This window comes from Ictidomys tridecemlineatus, chromosome 1 (genome assembly GCF_052094955.1).
Source record: "Ictidomys tridecemlineatus isolate mIctTri1 chromosome 1, mIctTri1.hap1, whole genome shotgun sequence".
In the NCBI taxonomy this organism is placed as follows: Eukaryota; Metazoa; Chordata; class Mammalia; order Rodentia; family Sciuridae; genus Ictidomys; species Ictidomys tridecemlineatus.
The window spans coordinates 30,334,593-30,355,717 of NC_135477.1; the positions used below are offsets into that span (position 1 = coordinate 30,334,593).

A 21,125-nucleotide genomic window follows, 5' to 3' on the forward strand; every position below is an offset into this window, starting at 1 on the left:
AAAAATTAATTGTCATGTTTAAATAACTATGTGGGGGTACCGGGGATTGAACTCAGAGTCACTCGACCACTGAGCCACATCCCCATCCCTATCTTGTATTTTATTTAGAGACAGTGCCTCACTGTTGCTGAGGCTGGCTTTGAACTCGCAATCCTCCTGTCTCAACCTCCCAAACCACTGGGATTACAGACATGCAGGTTTAAATAACTCTTATTTTGGAGATGTGTATTACTCCATGCTCACAACTAAACCTAATTTCAACTACTATAGCCCCCAAGGAATGTGACCATTCTTTTACACCTGGACTTTTTGAGGAACATTTAAGATCCAAACTACAGGAGCTGCAAAGTCTACAGCATTATCTCCTACATAAGAGTCTAAGGCACAAACAGATCTAATGTTCCCTACCCCCACAAAAGATCTTTGATCCAGAGTCATACTCTATTATGAACTGAATATTTGTATCCCGCAAACCCCATTCATGTGTTAAAGCCCTAATCTCCAGTGTGACTATATTTGGAGATGTGGCCTCTAGGGAGTAATCAAGGTTAAACGGGGTCATCAGAATGGATCTTTGCTTTCTACCTCTCCCTCCTTTCCTCTAGCTCTCTTTGCCTCATCCTTTTTCTCTCTTCTTAATCTGGCACAGTGAAAAAGCTATGTGATGACATAAAGCAGTCCTCTGCAAGACACTAAAAGTGCCTCTCACCAGAAAGTGAATTTCTTATAGATGATTACTCTGATATCAGAGTAATCACCTATAATATTCCTGCATATTTAATACCATCTTAACACTGTTTCTCAGAACAGCCAGATTAACATGAAGGTATTTCTTTTGAAAACATGCATTTTGTTAGTGAAGGGAAAGCAAGGAACAAGAGACAGGTAAGTGAGAAATGAAGACCAGGCAGAGATACATATGAGCTGAAAAATAAAGGCCATCTCTCTGTAGAGGAGAGAGGCAAAACAGGCTTGGGTTCTGTGACTTTTATAGGGCAGGTCCAGCAAGCCCCAAGGGCCCTAATGCAAGCAGTTAGTGGTTGGGTTGGTATGAGAGAGTGGTGAGCCTTTCTCAGAAATGCCCTTGGGCAGAAATCAAAATTTTTTCCTTAAAATGGCCATCCAGATGCTAAGCAAGGACCTTATAGTCAAGTACCTCACTTCTGTGTTTCAGCGTTATTACACTATAATGCTGTGGGCAGTTTCCAGTTCAATGCTTAGTTATGCTGCAAATCACCGGATGAATAAATGACATGGTAACAGGGGATGTAAAGGATGATGGAAAAGCTCCGTAAACTCAACAAGCCAAAACAGCAGGACCACAGCGGCCAGTTGCAGAAGAGAAGGGGGGAGGAGAGAAGAGGAAGGAGAGGGGGGGGGAGAGAGAGAGAGAGAGAGAGAGAGAGAGAGAGAGAGAGGAGGGAGGGGGGGAGGGAGGGGGGAGGGGGGGGAGGGAGGGGGGAGAGGGAGGGGAGGGAGGGGGAGAGAGGGAGGGGAGGGAGGGGGAGAGAGTAAGAATAAGAGAACAAACAGAACAGGGTGTTGATAATTATGGGCTTAATGCAGGATGAGGAGGAGCAAGGAGTGGGCTGTTACTTCTTCATTGGCTGAGAGTTCACGCTAGCTCATTGGAGGCGCACCATTCAAAGTTCCTGCCATTCACAGGGATTGGAGGTGATGGTTCCTGCGCCATTCAGTGGTCATGGACCTGAGCTCCCGGAAGAGAAGCACTCTGGCACCATCTTTACCAACAGGGGGCACCAGGGGAAACTATGGGATTTTACTTCACATATTTTATTGTTCAACCATACCAAATTTTGTTAACATACGAACATAAAAGTGTATGTTGGATTAAGTGTTATCAACGTGGGTGCTAAATTTGGGTGGAGAAACACATATATTGGATGTGAATCTACCTTTTAGTGGGCAACCAGTCTTGTGCTAGACTATTGCTTCATGCTACCTTGGAATCCCAACATAACTTCAACTCCTAAATCAGCAAATTCTCTTATTTTTCTATTCTCCTCCCAGATCCTTATTTTTCTCTTCCCTTTCTTCTGCATCTGTTTTATTAATAAGTAATAGTAGGAAGTGGAGGATGAGAATAGATGAAGCTTGATTTTGCAGAGTCTGAAATAAATTGCTTAAAATAGCACTCCTGGACAAGGTCCTGGAGTTCAATCCCTGGCACTGGGGAGGAGGAAAAATCTGTACCCTAAAGAAAGCAGAATAAAAACCACAATGGTTGGGCTTGGCCCCATCCCCAGGGCAAAATGCTACTGAGCTGAACAAGATACTTGCAGAAATGCTATACCAGGCTGCCAAGCGCCAACAGCTTGGGCTTTCCAAAATGGAGTCACCAGAGAGCTTGTCTCGTTTGGCCCAGCTTCACCAAATATGGCTGCATGATCTTGGACAAATTGCCCTCTCTTAGCCTCAGTTTCTCCATTCTTAAAATGGAAATTACAGCCTCTAATTCCTGGGGTTGTTGAAAGAATAAAATGGCACAGCAATGATCGCGTTAAGCACAAAGACAAACACATAAAATGATGTAAAGACCACAACCTCCCTCCCAGCGTCAGCAGGCCTATCACACCCTCTTCCGGGAAACCCTTCACTTCAGTCTTTCCTCTGCCAAACTCGGATCCTTCCGCGTCGCGTCACTTCCGGGGGACTCAGGACGTGGCTAACCAAAATACCCGGATACAACTGTCATGGCTGCCCCCAGTGAGGCACCGCAATGGAGATCGAGTCAAGGGTTGCCCAGAAAGCGTTCAGAGTTTGGGGTTTCAAGGAAGTCTGTCAAGAGAAAAAGGATGAGGATGCCGGGTAGCAGGGTGCCCAGGAACTGCGTTTCCGCACTTCCTGTTAACTTGCCAAGTTTTAATAGAGAAGTCTCCTCTTTTGACAGGGTGGGGCTTCTCTTTTCACCCAGGCTTTCTTTGTGTGCTGAGTTTTTGTTCCCGTCACCCCGCGGCCCTGGATCAGCGCAGCGGTAGCCTGAGAGGAATAGGCGGGTCAGGCTCTGGGGAGGTGGAACGCGCCGAAGACTCCCGGGCGGGGGAAGCTAGGGGGACGCCTCGGAGTGCAGCCTCGAACTGCCGCCCCCTTTAAGTCCAGGTTCTTGTTTTAGCCGAGATACTCTTCACCATGGGGTGGTCTCAGTTGATCACAGGACTTGGGTTGGCTGACCAGCCGCACTCAACCAGTCTGCCCTGCTCCAGATGGACCTTGATCCTAGGGAATGTCTAGGATGGTTATATTCCAGTGAGACTAGTTAAAAAAACAGAACAAAACAACAACAACAAAAACTTCAAACATAAGCATTACGTTTGGAATAATGGATAAAGTTCACAGTTGAGTCATGTGATAATTTTTTTCAAAGCTTTAAATTTGTATGTTCGTGCTTGTGAGATTTTTTTTAAAGCATTCTTGTAATATATTAATACTGAAAATATTCAGGAAATTCTTTAATTTTGCTGCTACAAGTTATAATACAAAGACATCGGTTATTAATAAATAATTATTTAACTGCCAGAAGCGTCTGCAAATACAGCACTTCTAGCTATATTAATTTGAGTTACTTTTCCTTTGCAGGGTTTCCTATAGATTTTGTCATCAAATGAAACAGGAACAAATGTGAGTTGCTTCATCACCATTTCCTAGTAGTGACTTTTAAAGTACTCAACTATGTATCTGATGAATTCAAAGTCTCACTTGAAGCCATTTTTACTTGCCTGAAATATGTATTAAAGAGATAGGTCAAATACATATAGAATGTTACTTTTTTTAAAAAATAGAAACAAAAATGGAGAAAATAAAACAGGTTAACTTTAAAGTGTGTTGTAATTTGGATGTTCACATAAAAGTCTCAAAAGTATAAGAGCTGACCTAAAAGGCTTTAAAAAGGAGAAAAGAAAGGTAGATCTTTACCTTTATTTGAATATCTCATTATTTGAACAGAAAATAACATGACTTTAGAAAGTACTTTGAATCTTTTTTTTTTTACAATTAGGTACTATGTTCAAAGCACTAAGTTAGTAATGAATGAGAAAATACATAAATGCTTTAAAATACATGAAATAAATAATGAACAGTTATTATCTCATGTTTCTGGCCTAGTTATGTCTTGCTGTTGTACATATTAATGTCCAATACTTATGTTTATTTTTAAAAATATCTGTATTTTATATAGTTACAATATTTTAAAGAAAGCAAAAATAATCTGTTTATACATTTAAAATATCTGTTCCTTGTGTATGTCTCACTTAAGATTGTGCTTATTTATACATTTGCACCCATTAAAGTACTTCATAATGTGATGATCATAAATCACCTGGATTCTTTTTGTATGGTTTCTTACAGGTAGGTCTCCTGAGTTCTTTGTATAGCACAACCAGTGTTAATGTGGAAGATTTGTTGTATTAATTAGTTTGAACATTTTACAAGTCTATTTATTTTTCCAGTATTTTATTTAAATAATTAGACGTGAGCTTTATGTAGTTAACAGTAGTTGTGAGATTATTGAAGATGACTTTATTAAATGTACAGTTTGATCTTAAGTAATTGGCATTTATGGAGCACATGCCATATGCCAATCTCTAAAATAAGTACTATACATAATTATCTTTTTTTTTTAAAGAGAGAGAGAGAGAGAGAGAGAATTTGAATATTTATTTAATGACACAACATCTTTGTTTTTATGTGGTGCTGAGGATCGAACCCAGGCCGTATGCATGCCAGGCGAGCGTGCTACCGCTTGAGCCACATCCCCAGCCCACATTATCTTACTTGAATATTTGCAGCAGCACTGTGAGTTAGGTTTATTGAATTTCTGTTTTAATGTATGGAGAAACCAAGGCAAAAGAGATTACATTCTTTGGCTGTGGAGCCAGGATCTTATCAACTTATTTTCAGTGATATCCCTTTCCCACCTTAAAACTAAACACTTTGGTAGAAGAAAAATGAAAATGTAACACAGACCTGAACTCTACCTACCGAACTTTATGAAGTAAAATAAGTGACTTAAACTCTTTGGATTTCATTTTCCTCATGTGTATTGAATAAACACTGAATTATTGTATTTTATTGAATTTTGAATCTTCTAGAATCCTTTAAACAGTGCTTTCACCATTGAATCCAAGGATTTCTCCCAAGCCCCTGATACTCCTCCTGGAAGTTTTGTTGTATCTCTGGTAGTGACAACTGTATGTCTATGTTGCAGGGTCTAACTACATTGCAAGTTATCACTGATTTCAGGGATGTCAAAATAACATGTATCTTGGAATTAATGAGCTCTTTTTCAACCGTGATTCTGTGACATCTGCACATTTATAACATTGCTGGGTTATGTGCATTTCAACATAAACAATTTAAGATAAAACATAAGCTTTATGATAGTGGAAGAGTAGGAACCATTTTTATATTTTTCATATGCGAATACCCAATTTGCTAAATTATTTAAACAAGTCTTCATTTTGAAGTAGTATAGATACAATTTTTTAAAAAATTGTGTTTGACTTGAATTTGACATAAAATATAATAGTATCAATATTGCAAAAATATTTCACTACCATTTTTTGCATTCAAAAGTGAACTTTTATAATACAAACAGTATCTTTCTTTTCAATGTCATATGATGTTGGTTGTCAAGAAGTATGGGGGTGTCTTTGTTCCTTGAGAGATATTATTAAATTGAAATGCTGACATTTGAAGACTTAAACAAGGAAACTTGCTGGTTTTGTTTTTACACTAGCCAAAGAATAAGAACATTATTTCATATGTAGATATCTTCATTTTTTTAATATTTAATTTTTAGTTGTAGTTGGATACAATACTTTTATTTTGTTTATTTATTTTTATGTGGTGCTGAGGATTGAACCCAGGACCTCGCACATACTAGGTGAATGCTCTATGCTGAGCCACAATCCCAACCTTGAGATCTTCATTTTAAGAGAAGTTGAAAACACATTATTTGATAGCTTGTTGAATTTTCATGAGCATTATGGATATGAACAACATATAAATAGTATTAAAGATTAATGAGTTATGAATTTAAAACTATAATTGAAAGATATTTTGAAATATATGAAAAGGCATAGGATAGGTATATGATAATGTAACTAAAGAAATTATTACAGCATCTGTAATGAAGTGTTTCAGTTAGAACCAAGAAGGGTATGCAGAAATTATAGAGTTGTAAACTGTTCTCTGTAGATAATCAGCTGAGTGTTCTGCTGTGGCTAGAAAAACCAGCAACATGTGAGATATTATCAGGAAGGGATTGGGGAAATCAACAAAAAAAATCTTACCCTCAAACAGCAGTTTGTTTAAACATGAGAAACTGAAAATTATTTTATATTGATAGATAGATCCAAAATGTCCAAACTCCTTTCAGTTGTTACATAACGTTACAATTATCATTTTCTTTGCATAATTCTGTAAACTAGATACGTTTATATACCTCACTTTAAAAAATTTAAATATAAAAGTCATTTATGTAGCTACTATAATTTCTGCCACTAAAATAAAATTCTGCATCACATGACAGCACATCATTACTAGGTGAACATTAACCACTAGCATCTTTGAATTTCCACCAACACTTCGCTTTTCTTAGGACCCCATTTTTACAGAAAATACAGTCTTATTCCTTTGTAAGTTACTGCCTATTCAGTAATGAAAAGGGAATAGTGTTCACTTCTGTTTTTATTTATTTTCCTTGAATAGAGTGTATAAATGTGTACTTTTCAGAATTCCCCAAACCCAAAGGGAATAAGACCAGTAGCCAAAAAGAAATTGTTGTGTCAGTTCAAATAATGTAATTCATTTTATGAGGTTTTTAAAGTCTTGTCAGTCAAAGTTTGGAGAGATGAAGAAGTGGTATGTATCAAGTTTGGAGCAAATATATTAATTGAAATATAACTAGAGAATATTTTAAGTACCTGAAGATTGCTTTGTGCTACCATAAAAAATTGGTATTTTAGCAGGACATGGTGATGCATACCTGTAATCTTAGCTATGCTACTTGGGAGGCTGAGGCAAGAGGATGGTGAGTTTGAGGTCAGCCTGAGCAATATGGGGAGATCCTTTCTCAAAAATATAATTTTAAAAAAATGTTTACTATTTCCATGCCTTTTCCCTTCATCTTTCTGTTTCTCTGTAAATGAATCATAGAACACACCATGTTGAGTTCACCTAAGTCTTTATCTTAGTAACTAATTCTCTTGGAGGTCACCAGTCAAGCCAGGAGAATAGTAATAATGAGTTGGTATTTATTGCACCACCTGCTTCTGGGAATCTATAACCAGAAGGAGAAGAAAAGCTAAAGAGAATGTATATTGGATTAGAAACCTAGCATGATCTGTCACCTCTGCCTGGAGGCAACTATTCAACGTTAGAGACTGGACTTGGCTTACTTGGCAAAGAATAGATGGGTGAGAGTCCTCCATCTGTTTTGAGAAAAACCATGCTTTCTGTTCTGATTATTTGACCCTGACACTGTCACTTGAAGTGATGGGCTAATGTTCCAGTTAATAGGCCACCTATGAAGCCCTCTATGTAGTTATTTTAGGGCGTGCTTGGACAATGGTTTTAGTTTCCTTGTACAAAAAGTCTTTTCCATTGCCATTCTTATGTACTTAAAAAGACACACTTTTATCTTCTACTTATTTAAAATAATGCCAGTAACTTCTTACTTTTATCTTGCATTTAATGTAATTCTACATATACTACTCACATAAATGATATTTCCATCACAACTCTGAACTTGGAGTTTTAAGTTACTCAATTTCAACAGAAAAGGTAACCTGTGGTGAATGGGGATTTTTCCTAGAAACTCCTCTCTTCTTGAAAGAGAAGAATCACACACTGGAGAAAAGTAGTAGCGTGACATGTTTATGTTCATGACTGTACCTGATCAATCTTTTTTAATTCCACATTTTATTGATGCATTATAATTGTACTTATTGATGGTATTTGTTGTTACCTGTTTGTACATGAACACAACATAATAAATAATATAATTTGGCCAATATCATTCACCAGTACTTCCCCCTTCCCTCCCTGTCTCTTGCCCCTTATACCTGGTAATTCTGTTTCCTGTTCTCTATAGGAGTTCTTTTATTTTTCATAATCCCCCAAATCTTGGGCTTAAGTGATCCTCTTGACCTAGTCTAGTTGGGACTATAGGTATGGGTCACTTCGCCCAACTGCAAGAGTTCTTTTTAAATACCTTTTACTTACCTCAGGCTTTCCCTTTTTTGCTGGTCAAGTCCCCCACCCTTTCATTATCAAAAGATTATTGTGCCTCCCATTTTCTTGGAGAAAGTAGCAACCATAAGATAGAAACTTTCAAATTAATGCCACCAAACCTTCAAACTTACTTCTTTGAAATCCACTCTTAGTCCTTCCCTTATTTTACAATGGAAAGGTGATCCTCTTCTGGTCCCAGACTCTGGATTCCTTCTCATTACTGCTTTTTTTTTTTTTTTTTTTTTTTTTTTAGCACTTTTGCATCTTAATCTGTGGCTCCTTCACCTTGACATTTAAGCATTCTCAAGTCTTTTCCATCTTAGAAGGAAAGAAAACCTTCTATATCAATTTGCCCTCGATTCTGTTTCTTGCATCCTTTCATGGACATGGCTCATGAAAACATTTTTCTACCTGTGGTTTCTTAGTTTGTTTTTCCTGTATATTCTTCAACCAACTGCAATATTTTACTTCAATGAAAATACTAGTTTTAAATGTCAACAACTACCACAGTGTTTCTAAATCTACTGAATACTTCTCAGGCCTTATCTGACTTAACCTCTGTTCAACTGATGACAGTTTAATCAATTTTCTTAAAAATTTATCTTCCTTGGGCTTTGCTGACATCATTGTTTCCTAGTGGTAAATAAATTTTCTCTGGCCATTCATCCTGTTTCTTTTGTCTTTTTCTTTCTTTCTTTTTTTCATAGTTGTAAATGGACGGCATGCCTTTATTTTATTTGTTTATTTTTAATATGGTGCTAAGAACCAAACATAGTGCCTCACACATGCTAGGCAAGCGCTTTGCCACTGAGCTATAGCCCCAGCCCCTTGTCCTGTTTCTTAAGGGCTTCTCATCACTAATTCATTCTCTCATTCATATATTTATAAAGCATTCACACACCCAGGCAGCATACTACATTCTGGTGGCAGAATTTGAAAGTGTCTAGACTTTCCAGAAAAATTTATTTCCAAACAGCCACTCAGAATTTGGCATACCATTGTCAAGGGCCTCACAGAGTGCACAATGCCTGTTTATCATTCTGAATTAAAAAGCCTTGCCTCAAGACCTCCAACCTATTTTAGTAGCAGCTTTTATAGAAACTTTTTTTTTTTTAAAAAAAACTTCCTTAAGAAGCTTAAATTTAAAAAAGAAGAGAAAGCCCATGGAAAGTGAAAATAAAGACAGTTTTTCCCAGAAGAAAGATTTTGCAAACTGGAAACTTTCCTCAGGACATTAAGACTAGGCTAGGGTGTCGCTCAGTGGTAGAGCACTTGCCTAGTAGATGCAAGGTCCTGGGTTCCATCCCCAGGTAACCTACCCCCGGCCCAAAGACATTAATACTAGGCCAGTTCTCCCAACCTAACATTTGTGAACAAGCTATTGTTTTCACCCCCATGATCCCCACACCCTTTTGCCTGGATTGATGTCATGAGAACAAAACTTAAGAAAGAAAGAACCTACTATTGAAAAGGAGGAAATGGAGTGATAGAGCTGATATCTTTGAGGTTAGATTGAGTAGAGTTCTAGCTTCTACTAGGGTTCAAATCATGGCTTGGATATCAGCTTCCAAGAAGTGGGAATAGACAGGAGACTGAAGAATTCCTTACTTGATGAAGTTATTCCTAGTGACAAGAAAAGGAAATGGAGGGCTGGGCTGTAGCTCAGTGGTAGAGCTCTTGCCTAAGTAGATATGTGAGGCACTGGGTTTAATCCTTAGCACCATATAAAAATAAATAAAAATAAAGTTATTGTGTCTATCTACAACTAAAAAAAATTTTTTTAAAAAGGATATGGTCCTTGTGTGATATCTTGTGGTCACAAATAGAATATTTGCATTCTGGACACTATCCCTTAATGCTATTCATCCTTTACCCCTCCAAAATGAGTGGTGCTTAGAAGATCCAGCTCTTATCTTCTTCATATAACATGTTTTTACAGAGTATCTTCTATCTAGAAATTCCATAATGGTTTCCTTTGATCATAGAAAGAGCTAAGAGACAGTGAGTTTCATGTTTCTTTTAGAGTTTTTGCATAGGAGATAAAGTTTGACAGTTTTTTTTTTCACATAGCAAATACATATTGAGCACCCACTGTGTCTTCAATACTGGTCATGTAAGTGATAAGTAAAAATAGATTCAACCTTGCTCATAAAGCTAATGATTTAATGTAATAGATTACCAGTAACTAGATAATCACAATAAAAATGCAAGTGTAACAAGTATTACACATAGAAGTATAAGGTTCTATGAGTCTATAGCAAGAGAATTTTATTAGTTAGGGAGATCAGAAAGTTGTCTTAAAGTGATCACAAGCTGAAATTTGAAGACATGAGTAAATGTTAACAAGGCTAAGAGGAAAGGAAAGTTTGCCTCATAAAAGGTCTAAAATACACAAAGGATCTGTAGTAGGAAAGAACATTCAATTACAAGAAGGACCCTGTGGTTGGAGGAGAGAGTGAGGAGATAATACTTGAGGCCAGATTTGGGTTGCTTTGAGAAAATCTTGGCTGTGCTTGGAGAAAGGATTAGAGTGCAATAGGGTAGACCTAACAAAACCAATCATCTAACTGTGAGATAATGGTAATTCAGATCAGGGTGAGTGGTAATGGATATTCAAGAGAAGAAGTTGATTATACTCTGTAATTGGTTTTGAATATGAATACTGAAATAGATTGGATATAAATTTTTGTTAGTAATTTATCAAAAACTGAATTTATCAAAAATTGAATTTTGTCTATCCCTTTTGAAAGTGAAATAAGAATTGATAGTTTAAAAAAAGTATGTGTGTGTATATGTGAGTGCACGTGCACACACACATGTGCTTTTATAAAGTCATGGAAGATTGTACACTGCATACTCTAAGCCCTCTTTGAAGCCTTTTGTAGACATTAAATGTGAACACCTAAGCCTAAAATTTGAGAAAATTGCGCCTGAAGCACCCAAACTATAGAGTATCTCTATGATTTTAAGAGTAAAACTAATTTTTGTAAACAAACTTGAGATATTTAGCTTGTATGAATGGTTCAATGGAATAATCTTTTATTATTATTCTTGATGGTTTCTTTACCTTCCTTCCTTCTGTAATTCCGCCTGTCTCCAACCCAAAAGTAAATTTAGACCTGATTTGTAAAGATATATACCTGTGATAAAATTGTAGGAAGGTGGTGTTTATCTTCCTTTGCATATTTTCTATGATAGTGAAAGTTTGTTTGAATTTCTTACTTTAGTACCACCAATAAGCTGTGAATAAGACACTTGCCATGTCTATACATTTGACTTGAGTTGTAGAGTGTGCAGCTTTTTCATATTATTGGTTTAGGACATTTATAAATTATAATACCCAGGTGGGTAGATATAATTTTAGCTGAAATTTTATTTGTTTTTATTCAGAAATTATGTTCAGTAGCATTTATGGCCTTAGTAGCACTAGCAGCTGCAACAACAGGAGACATGAATATAATACATATCCTCCAAAAGATATGTAAAATATAAACACATACTCTGGAAAAGCAATTAGGGAGTAGCATGTGTTTTATGCATGAATGTAAAAATACTCTTTTAACTGAGATTGTTCAGATACCCAAAATATAGTACTTTGAGTAAGACATGATGAAATGCAGATATATCTGGCCATACTGAAGAATATAGGAAATGATCCAGACTCAAACAAGATTGATAAAGTTACTTATGTAACAGGAACTCTAACTGCAGGGAAGGCTTCAGGGTTGGTTGCCTCTATTTACCTACACATTGATATTTCCAAGGACACAGGTTATTTCTTATCTTCCATCCTTTCCTTGCCCTTCCCTTCCTTTCCCTTCCCGTTTCTTTCTTTGTTTCCCTAGGGAAATTCAAGAGGGAAATAAAGTGCCAGGGATCAAACTCAGGGCCTCACACATGCCAGGCTTGTGCTCTACCACTGAGCTATATCCCCCATCCTCTGTCATATTCTGTGTCATATTCTGGATAAAAGTATGTAATTATAACCTCAACATCAAGTTGTAGCAATATGGCTGCAGCAGTTCCAAACATCACATCTAGAGATGTCAACATTTGCTCCATATTTTTGAAAAACTTGTCCTGGAAGTCTTCCAGAAGAGTTCTCCCTGTGTGTTATTGACCTAATACTAATCATGACACAATGGTCATTTATGAACTGACCACATGTGTTGTTTCTCTCCCATTTTGATCTTCAGGTTGGCAGAGGACACAAGTGTGATTTGCTCATACAGGAAATTTACTATGGTGGGCCTTTTTCAGTAGGGAAGGCTGAATCTCCTGCCCAGCCTAAGTCTGGTTGGGAATACTGAACTCTGTAGTAAAATATTTATTAGATACCCAATGAGGTGATACATGTAAGGCGTGTATTTTGATCCAGGTATTTTTGTTCTAAAGCTGACATTTTGCTTTTCACCTTGCTTGATTCATATTTCTGTCTGTGAATTAGTTCTGACTTCTCCCTATTTGGGAGAGAGAAGAGAAGGATGGTATTTACTTGACCCCTAGAACCTAGACTAGAATCACAATTGAATTACCCTGTCTCTAGTGGCACATATGTGAGAGGTGAGCTAACTGGTAGCATGACTGGGAAATACAGTTGAAGGAAGGTGAGCAGATTCTAACTTCCCTTAGAAATTGTGCTTTATTCATCTTTGAAGTTTGTGAGAGCCACTTTGTAGGAAATCTGTGAATATCATCTAACTGTATCTTGTTTCATAATTAGTGGGTTTAATTATACAGTTATGAGCCAGAATCCCATTTGTTGACAAAAGTAAATGTCTCAGAAGAGTTCTCCCTGTGTGTGATACTTTTATAATTCTCCAGAGAACTTAGGAGGGATAAAGGAAATTTGTCCCCATCTAAAGGATGCTTCCATCCTACCTTTCATTACTCACATTGTCATATCTGTGCTAGAATCATACTAAGGCTTCCTGCAGACATAATGAGAAGCTATGGTAGACATAGCATTATTATTTCCATGTTGTTCCTTGTTATCAGAATTAGTTTGGGATGACAGTGTGCCAGCCTTGGGCTATAAATCATGATAATCTATCAATCATGACTATTTTATTTCTCTTTGAAAGACCCTCATTAGCTTCCTTGCAACTATAGATGGTCATGTGATCCACTTCTGGCTGATTAAACAGGAAATCTTCAGGGTGCAAAAGGGAAGACTTTTGCTTTTCTGATAAAAGTGACAGATGTAGTTGCAAACAACCATTTTCTTTTATTAGCTCTTCCTACCTTAAACATGGACATGTTATCTTGGCTGCGGTGGGTTTTTTTTCTTTTTCTTTTATGGTACTGGTGATTGAATCCAGGGGCACTTAACCACATCCCCAGCCCTTTTTATTTTTTATATTGAGGCAAGGTCTCACTAAGTTGCTGAGGCTGCCTTGAACATGCAGGCTTCCTGCTTCAGCCTTCCAAGTTTCAGGGATTACAGGGATGCTCCACTGCACTCAGCCTACTTTGTTCTTACACAAAACAAAACAATGATTATTTCCTAATTGTAAAAGTGACCCATAGTTACAGTAAGCAAATTTAGAAAACCAACAAATTTACAAAGGAAGAAACAAAAATCATCCACAATCCCATTACCTAACCCTTTGACATACATCTTTTCAGGTGATCCCATTAAATTAGTTGTGTTTAAATTAATTAAACGTTTCCATTGGGATATCCTAAAGTGATTTAGGAATCCAAAGACTGCTCACTTAACACCTCACTGGGAAGAACAGCTGTAAAATGTATCTTCATATATATTCCAATTGCTAATATTAGTGGCACATAACCAAACATTATTTTCAGTATGGATTTCTCAGTATTTCTTGGAGATGGTAGTTTCTAGGATTCCAGATAAAGTATCTTATTTTTCAGTGCCTAGGTATGGGACATATAGGGGCTATAATAGTCCTTGAATGACAGTACTTCCCTCAATTGTGTGAAAGATGGAAGAGAGGTGTGAAATTGGAGGATTTGGTCCCATCCTCTCATGTAGTGACAAGCTCCTTCCCTAAGTCATCAGAAGTGAGCTGTCAACATGTGGCCTCAGGTTCCCTTTGATCTTGATTTTTGTTTACACAACTGCTAATATTTTTACTGAATATGCTAAACTACTGTTTCATGTATTTTGTTGGGCATTTGAGGAAATACAAAGATAACTGCCCCAGGATCCTTCACAGCTTCACCACTATCTCTGCTTCCTGCATACAGAAGGCAATAACATGGTCCTGCAAAAGTTTTGTGTGTTTGCTTTTGGCCAAGGTGCCTCATGGATATTAGATGAGATTAAAACTATGAGAAGCCCCTGTGAACTTTACTTACACTAATGTAAGGTGATATTATTTTATACTTAATGGTACTTGGGAATGGTTAAAGGTTTGTACCTGGTGCTTTCTGATCATAAACTCCACTCTTTCCGATACCTGCTGGATGGTCTTTAGAGAAGAAGGTACTACAGAAACTATGTTAATTTTTATGAAAATAACTGGTTCTTGCTCTTACATCATATCTTGGTTTCTTTCATGCAGGAGAAAATAGCCATAAAACACTCCTTGGAGAGTGTTTAAGGCCTTATAATCAAAGCATGCTTGGTCTGATAAAGAAATGAATAAGAACTCCAAACTCAGGAACAAATCTTCAGTTGCACTGCAAAGTGTAGTCATTGCAGGCTCTGCTGCCCAGATGCAAGGTAGTCAATTCTGTTTGGGTCCCAGAAAGCAGCTGCTCTTGCCCAGCCTCACTTTTGGAAATTCCCTATCACAACTCACACTCAAGTCCACCCACTCCACTGCCTCACAGAGGATGACCAAACCACTTAAAGGGACAAGTCATCAACATAAGAAAGGCATGGTGTTTTACAGACCACAGGTATCAAGAGTTTCATCTCTCACACTTCTCTAATTCTTGTGCTCAATGAGAAAAATCTCTAATCTCGGTTAGATTTTCATTCCCACATAATTTGCAAAGAGAAAGACCCCATAGGATGTTACTAAACATACCTCCAGATACTATTTAGATTCATTTTCTTAAAATGTGGCAACACCTTTTCCTAGCCTCCAATAAAAATTCAACAGGGTTTGCCTATGAATAACTCTATAGTTAGGTAATAACTAAAGGGGTGTGTGTGTGTGTGTGTGTGTGTGTGTGTGTGTGTGTGTGTGTGTAGATATTCAGCATATTTTTATTACTTACAGTATAGCTGAAATATGTCATTTAAGTACCATATATATTATTACTGGTACTCTATACACATTTAAATCTCAGCCATCATCCCATTGTTATTTAATTTTGGATGGAATAGCTCATAAGATGAAGTGAGAAAGTAAAATTAGACCTACTCATTTTGTAAAGAAGGAGGCCAAAAGTTTCACTAGTTTGCTATTGATCTGACTGTATACCTGAGAAAGCTAAAGCAATCAACAGGATTTTGTGAAAAACAAAAAAATGCAATAAATTCTGGATGGTTATGAAATTAAAAGTTTTAATGAATGACTCATTTTTATTCTTATATTGATTCAGAAGAAAGGCATGGTGTTTTAATGTTTAAAACAATGTTTTAAATGTTTAAATGCAAGCATGTATTCATGTATTGTTAGTATAATTAAAAACATCTTGAAAACAAAACAGGGTTCTGTTTTAGTTAGCTTTTTCACTGCTGTGATCATAAGACCTGAAAAGAACAATTTTAGAGACAGAAAAGTATTTGGCACTCACAGTTTCAGAGGTTTTAGTCCATAGATGGCTGGATCCATTGCTTTGAGCCTAAAGTGAGGCAGAACATGAAGGCACAGAAGGGTGTGGCAGAGGAAAGTAGACATGGTTATTGTTTGTATCAATATTAAGGGCTGATTTATTTAGAACCTCTTGTAGTTTATATATGAGATATCCCCCAAAGCTCATGTGTGAGACAATGCAACAAAGTTTAGAGGTGAAATGATTGGGTAATGAGAGTCTTACAAAATCAGTGCATTAATCCATTTGATTCAGACAATAACCAGTTAAAAATATAGTAGAAGAATAAATTCCATTCACAATTATTATAATAATAATTTTTGAAAAGAGTAATATAGTAAGAAGTAAACTTAAGAAATGAGTAAGAACTATATGAAAAAACTTTAAAATTATACTATTATCCAAAAATATTTCAATACATTGAAAGATATATCTTGATCTTGAATGGGAATGTTCCCAATAATATAAGCAAGATTCAAAGAAAAAAATTAGTAAAAAAATTTATAACTGGTAAATAGATAATTTTTGACTATGTAGAATGCTATTTATATTTGGTATTGGGGATTGAACTTGGGGGCATTATACTGCTGAGCTACATCCACAAACCATTTTATCTTTTCTTTTGAGATAGGATCTAAGTTGCATAAGCCATTCTTGAACTTGGGATCCTCCTGCCTCAGCTTCCTAAGTAAGTGGGATAACAGACCTGCGCCTTTGTGTCTGGCTAGAATGCTTTTTAAAATAAAGGTTAGAATTAACCAAAGAGAAAAACTGATAAAAGAATGAACAAATATTTCATGGATAATTATAAGTAATTGATAGGCTCATTCAAAGATGTTCAACTACACTTGGAATTTAAGACTTACTAATAAAAAACAAAACTGGGATATTTTCCTGTAATCTAATCAGTGTATTAATTCATTTGATGGATTAATAATTTGAAAGGACTACTGTACTGAGTATAAATTGTATGCAGGTAGAACTTGGCTGGAGGGAGTAAGTCGCTGGAGGTGTGCCCTCCGGGATTATATCTTGTCCTCCTGAGAGCTCCTCCCTGTCGGTCTCCTTTCTTTTTCCTCTCTGCTTCTCTGCTGCCAGGGGCAGAACAGCTCTCTTCCACCATGCTTTTTTGCCATAATGTTCTCCCTCACCTCAGGTCAAGAGCAATGGAGCTGGCCAACATGGACTGAACCTCTGAAATTGTGAACCCCAAATAAATTTTTTCCTCCTGCAAGCTGTTCTTCTCAGGTATTATGGTCACAACAAAGAAAAGCTGACTAGCATACTTGTTAAAGTTTTGAAGATGAAATAGTTTAAGGTTAACACCCACTAGTAGAGAAATTTGGTAAAATACATATTCATTTTAGCATTTTAAATTATTTTAAAACATTAGAAATGGTTAAATTATATTTTATTTATATACTTTGTAGGAACAACCTCTAAAAGTGTGAGTTGGATATATATATTTTTAAATATTTACTTTTAGTTTTAGGTGGACACAATATCTTTTTTATTTTTACGTGGTGCTGAGAATTGAACCCAGTGCCTCACGCATGCTAGGCGAGAGCACTACCACTTGAGCCACATCTCTAGCCCCTTGGATATATTTTAATTTTATGAAAAATTGTTGCTGATAAATTGTGAAGTACAAAAAGTAGAATATAAAGTTATATATACCACATGCAAGTCATTGAAAAGTACAGGGAAGATATCAAAAACAAATTTATAGTTATGTCCTTTTGCTTTATATTTTTCATTTTCTAAAGGTTCTACATTGGCCATCAGAAAAAAAGCAGTGAACATGAATAAACAAGATACCTTATGTGGTCCCGTAAGCACTGGTGTAATGGGAGTGTACTCTATACTGTGATATATCTTGGAGATCCGGCATTTCAATGTGTATAGAGAAATACTCTGTTCTTTTAATGCCATTGTAATAGTAAAACAAAGTCCCCTAATGATGAGAATTTAAGTTTTGCTCTTATCAATAATGGTAAAATAAATAATTTGTACCTATATCATTTCACATGTATGTAATTCTATAAATTAAATTCCTAGAAGCAGAATTTCTGGGTCAGAAGATTTTTGCCTTTGTAATTTTGATACATATTGCCAAATTGTCCTTTATAGTATTTGATCTCTCAGACACTCCATAAATAACATACGATATTACCTATACCCTCACCAACACTATTAAGTCAATTGTAAAAATAAGGTTCAGTGTCTTTTCTTCAGAGACATCCATATTTCTTTTTCTGAGAACTGTTCATATAGCTTTCTCTTTACATGTTAAGAAAAGTATTACTTTGGAGATTAATAACTCATGTTATTTGTCTCTTGACATGCAGAAATTTTATAAACTTTTATATAGTTCAATTTTAGTGCATTTAGAATTCTTCTACATGTTTAGAAAGTTTACTCCCTTTTTGAGATTACAAAATAATTCTTGTATGGTTTAAATCAGAATTTAAATATTTGAGATATGGATAGTTTTTTTTAAGTGGCTATCTGGTTAATCCAACAGAATTTATTGAATAATCAATATTTTTTCCACTAATTTTAAGATGCCACCTTTACCAAATAATGTTTTATATATATTTCCATATGTATTTCCAGAACTTCTATTGTTTTATTTTCTGTCAACTTATTTGCCAGTCCATCATGTTTTATTTATTGAAGGCTCGTGTAAGGCTTGTGACCATTCATTATTATTTTTTAGAATTTTCTTGGTTATTCTGCATGTTTAGATTATTTTTAAAAAGCAGCTTGTGAGATTATAGATTAAGAATTGACATCTTGATGTGAAAGACTGTGGTGTGCCTTATTCAATTATGCTTTTGTAGATCTTGCACATTTCTTATATTGTTAGGCCTTATTAATATTAATTTTTGGTGGCCGTTATAACTGAGTATATTTTGCATTAAGCCTAACTGGTTGTTTGTGTATATAGGAAAGATATTTTAATTATGTTCCCAATTTACTGAATTTGTTTAGTGTCTGTAATAGTTTTTCAGTTTATTATCTTGAAGTTTCCAGGTATACAGTAATATCTATAAATAATGGTAATTTTACCTTCTCTTTTTCCAATTTTTAAACATTTTTTTCATTGCATGTTTATATATGGATGTCTTAGGTTTTTTTTGTAAATCATTAATTTTTACCTTTGTCTTATTTCTTACCTTTAGTTTTTTTGTTTTAGATGTTCTTTCTTAAATTTTTTCAGTTTGATGTTAATTTTCTTGTGAGCACGTTTTTATCTTTATCCCAGAGCTCATGATGTGATATGTAGAATTTTCTTTATGGCAATTTTCTAGATATTCTAAAATTTCAGATTTCTTATCTGACTCAAATGAATTCCTTATTTCTTTTGGTCCTACTAAATATTTTAGTCACATTTTCATGAGAGTGTTTTCTTCATTGCTTCTACATTTTAGACTTGATTAGTTTTTCTTTCTGGATTAAGGCATGGTCAAGTTTTTTGAAAGTTCATACTGGAGTTTGATTTTATCAAAGAAAACTTGAAGAAATATAAGTCAATTAATGGTGCATTGCTTACTTACATACAGTGGAAACTGTGGTTGCTTTCATTGAACAAAGGCAGAAATTGCAGTTTGGAAACCATGAATTTTTTTTTTTTTCTTTTCTTTTTGAGTGAGCTGTGCAGATTAGTTGGCAGCTAACAAAGAGGCCAGTCAGGGCACTCTGATCCTAGACACCTAAGTGGATCAACAAGGAAAGTAATTTCCTTTTGTTCTTGGTATAGTGACAGGCTGTCTGTAAGTCTGATGTCCTTTGTTTTTCTTCTTTGTTATGCTCAGTCTGCACTACTTCCCTTTTTAGACTTTCTCAACAGCTATCAATTTGACCTACCAGAACAACAATATTAAGATTTTTATATCCTTGTTTTTTTGTAATTACTGATCTGTCACAGACTGAGATGAATTAGTTTTCCTACTATTTTTTTCTTTTTTCTTATACTCCCTGTAGATTTTGATTAAAATTGCTAAGTTATTTGACCCACAGCTATTTATAACTGCTCATTCTTACTGTGAGTTGTACTCATTTAGGAGTGCTTTGTTTTGGTCTGATTTAATGTATTTTGGCATGGATTCAGCCTTGTCTGTTAATATCTTGGTCCTTGCTTTGTTTGAATTTTTCTGGTATTTTACTCATCCTTTGATTTTCAATCTTTCTAAATCACTTATATTTTAGATGAAAGTCATACATAGATTTGAGCTTTGCTTTATGATTCAGTCTGAAATTTTTTCTTAATAGTTAAGTTTAGCTCATTGATTTGTTTAGTTTTGTCCCATTTTGTTAACTTTCAGTATTTATATCTTTAAAAATATTACTATATGGATAAGTTTATTTTGTTCCTCTTTTAATGAGGAAGACTTGTATTTTTGTTTTCATAGTTATACCTCTGTAATATCCTGATTGTACACAAAATTCTGTTTTCTAGTTATTTAGCTACTACCTTCATATCTGTAATTCACTTTTACAAGTAATGCTAGAACAGTGTATTTCCTTATTTCTTTTCCGTAATTCCATTACCCAATTTTATTAATTCTGTCATCTTCCTTAGTGTTTACCCTTGTACTATTAAATATCCATACACTTTCATTACTTGATTTTTCATTATTTCAAAAGGCTTCCTGACTCTTATCTCCTCTCACAAAACTACTATACAGCATTCGTCCTAAAATCAGCCAAATCGCACTGCAGATCCTCAGAAGTTTCTTTGATCCTCACAAAATCTTTCTCTTCTGGCTTTTGAAACTCTGTAACCCAGGTGGGCATGGTGGCTCACATCCATATCCCAGTGACTTGGGAAGCTGAGAGGATCATAGGTTCGAGGAGAACTTGGGCAATTTAGCAAGACCCTGTATCCAAAAAATAAATAAAATAAAATAAAAAGAACAAGGAAAGTAACCCAATGGTAGAGTGCCTCTGGGTTCAATCCCACTACTGCAACAAACAAAAAATAATCCATAAACCAGCCTCATACCACCTTGTTTCCTCCACATTTTCTCAGGGGGTCTGTCCTTACTGTCCAACAGTTGGGTGGAGTATAGGAGGATGGACGAGCTTTAGTCAAGCTAGTGGGAGCTGCTTCATGGACATCACTAGGGTGA

The 21,125-nt window shown here is 35.8% G+C and overlaps 1 long non-coding RNA gene across 2 annotated transcripts; it reads left to right on the forward strand.

The window, feature by feature from the left end:
- The first annotated feature begins 2,680 nt into the window (after window positions 1-2,680).
- LOC120885640 (uncharacterized) lies at window positions 2,681-18,056 on the forward strand. Of its 2 annotated transcripts, XR_013431774.1 has the most exons (3): window positions 2,681-3,356; window positions 3,598-17,238; window positions 17,757-18,056. It is a non-coding gene; the product is annotated as an uncharacterized LOC120885640 (long non-coding RNA). The 2 variants fall into 2 exon arrangements; XR_005728358.2 differs by having other exon boundaries at window positions 3,598-18,056.
- The last annotated feature ends 3,069 nt before the right edge of the window (window positions 18,057-21,125 follow it).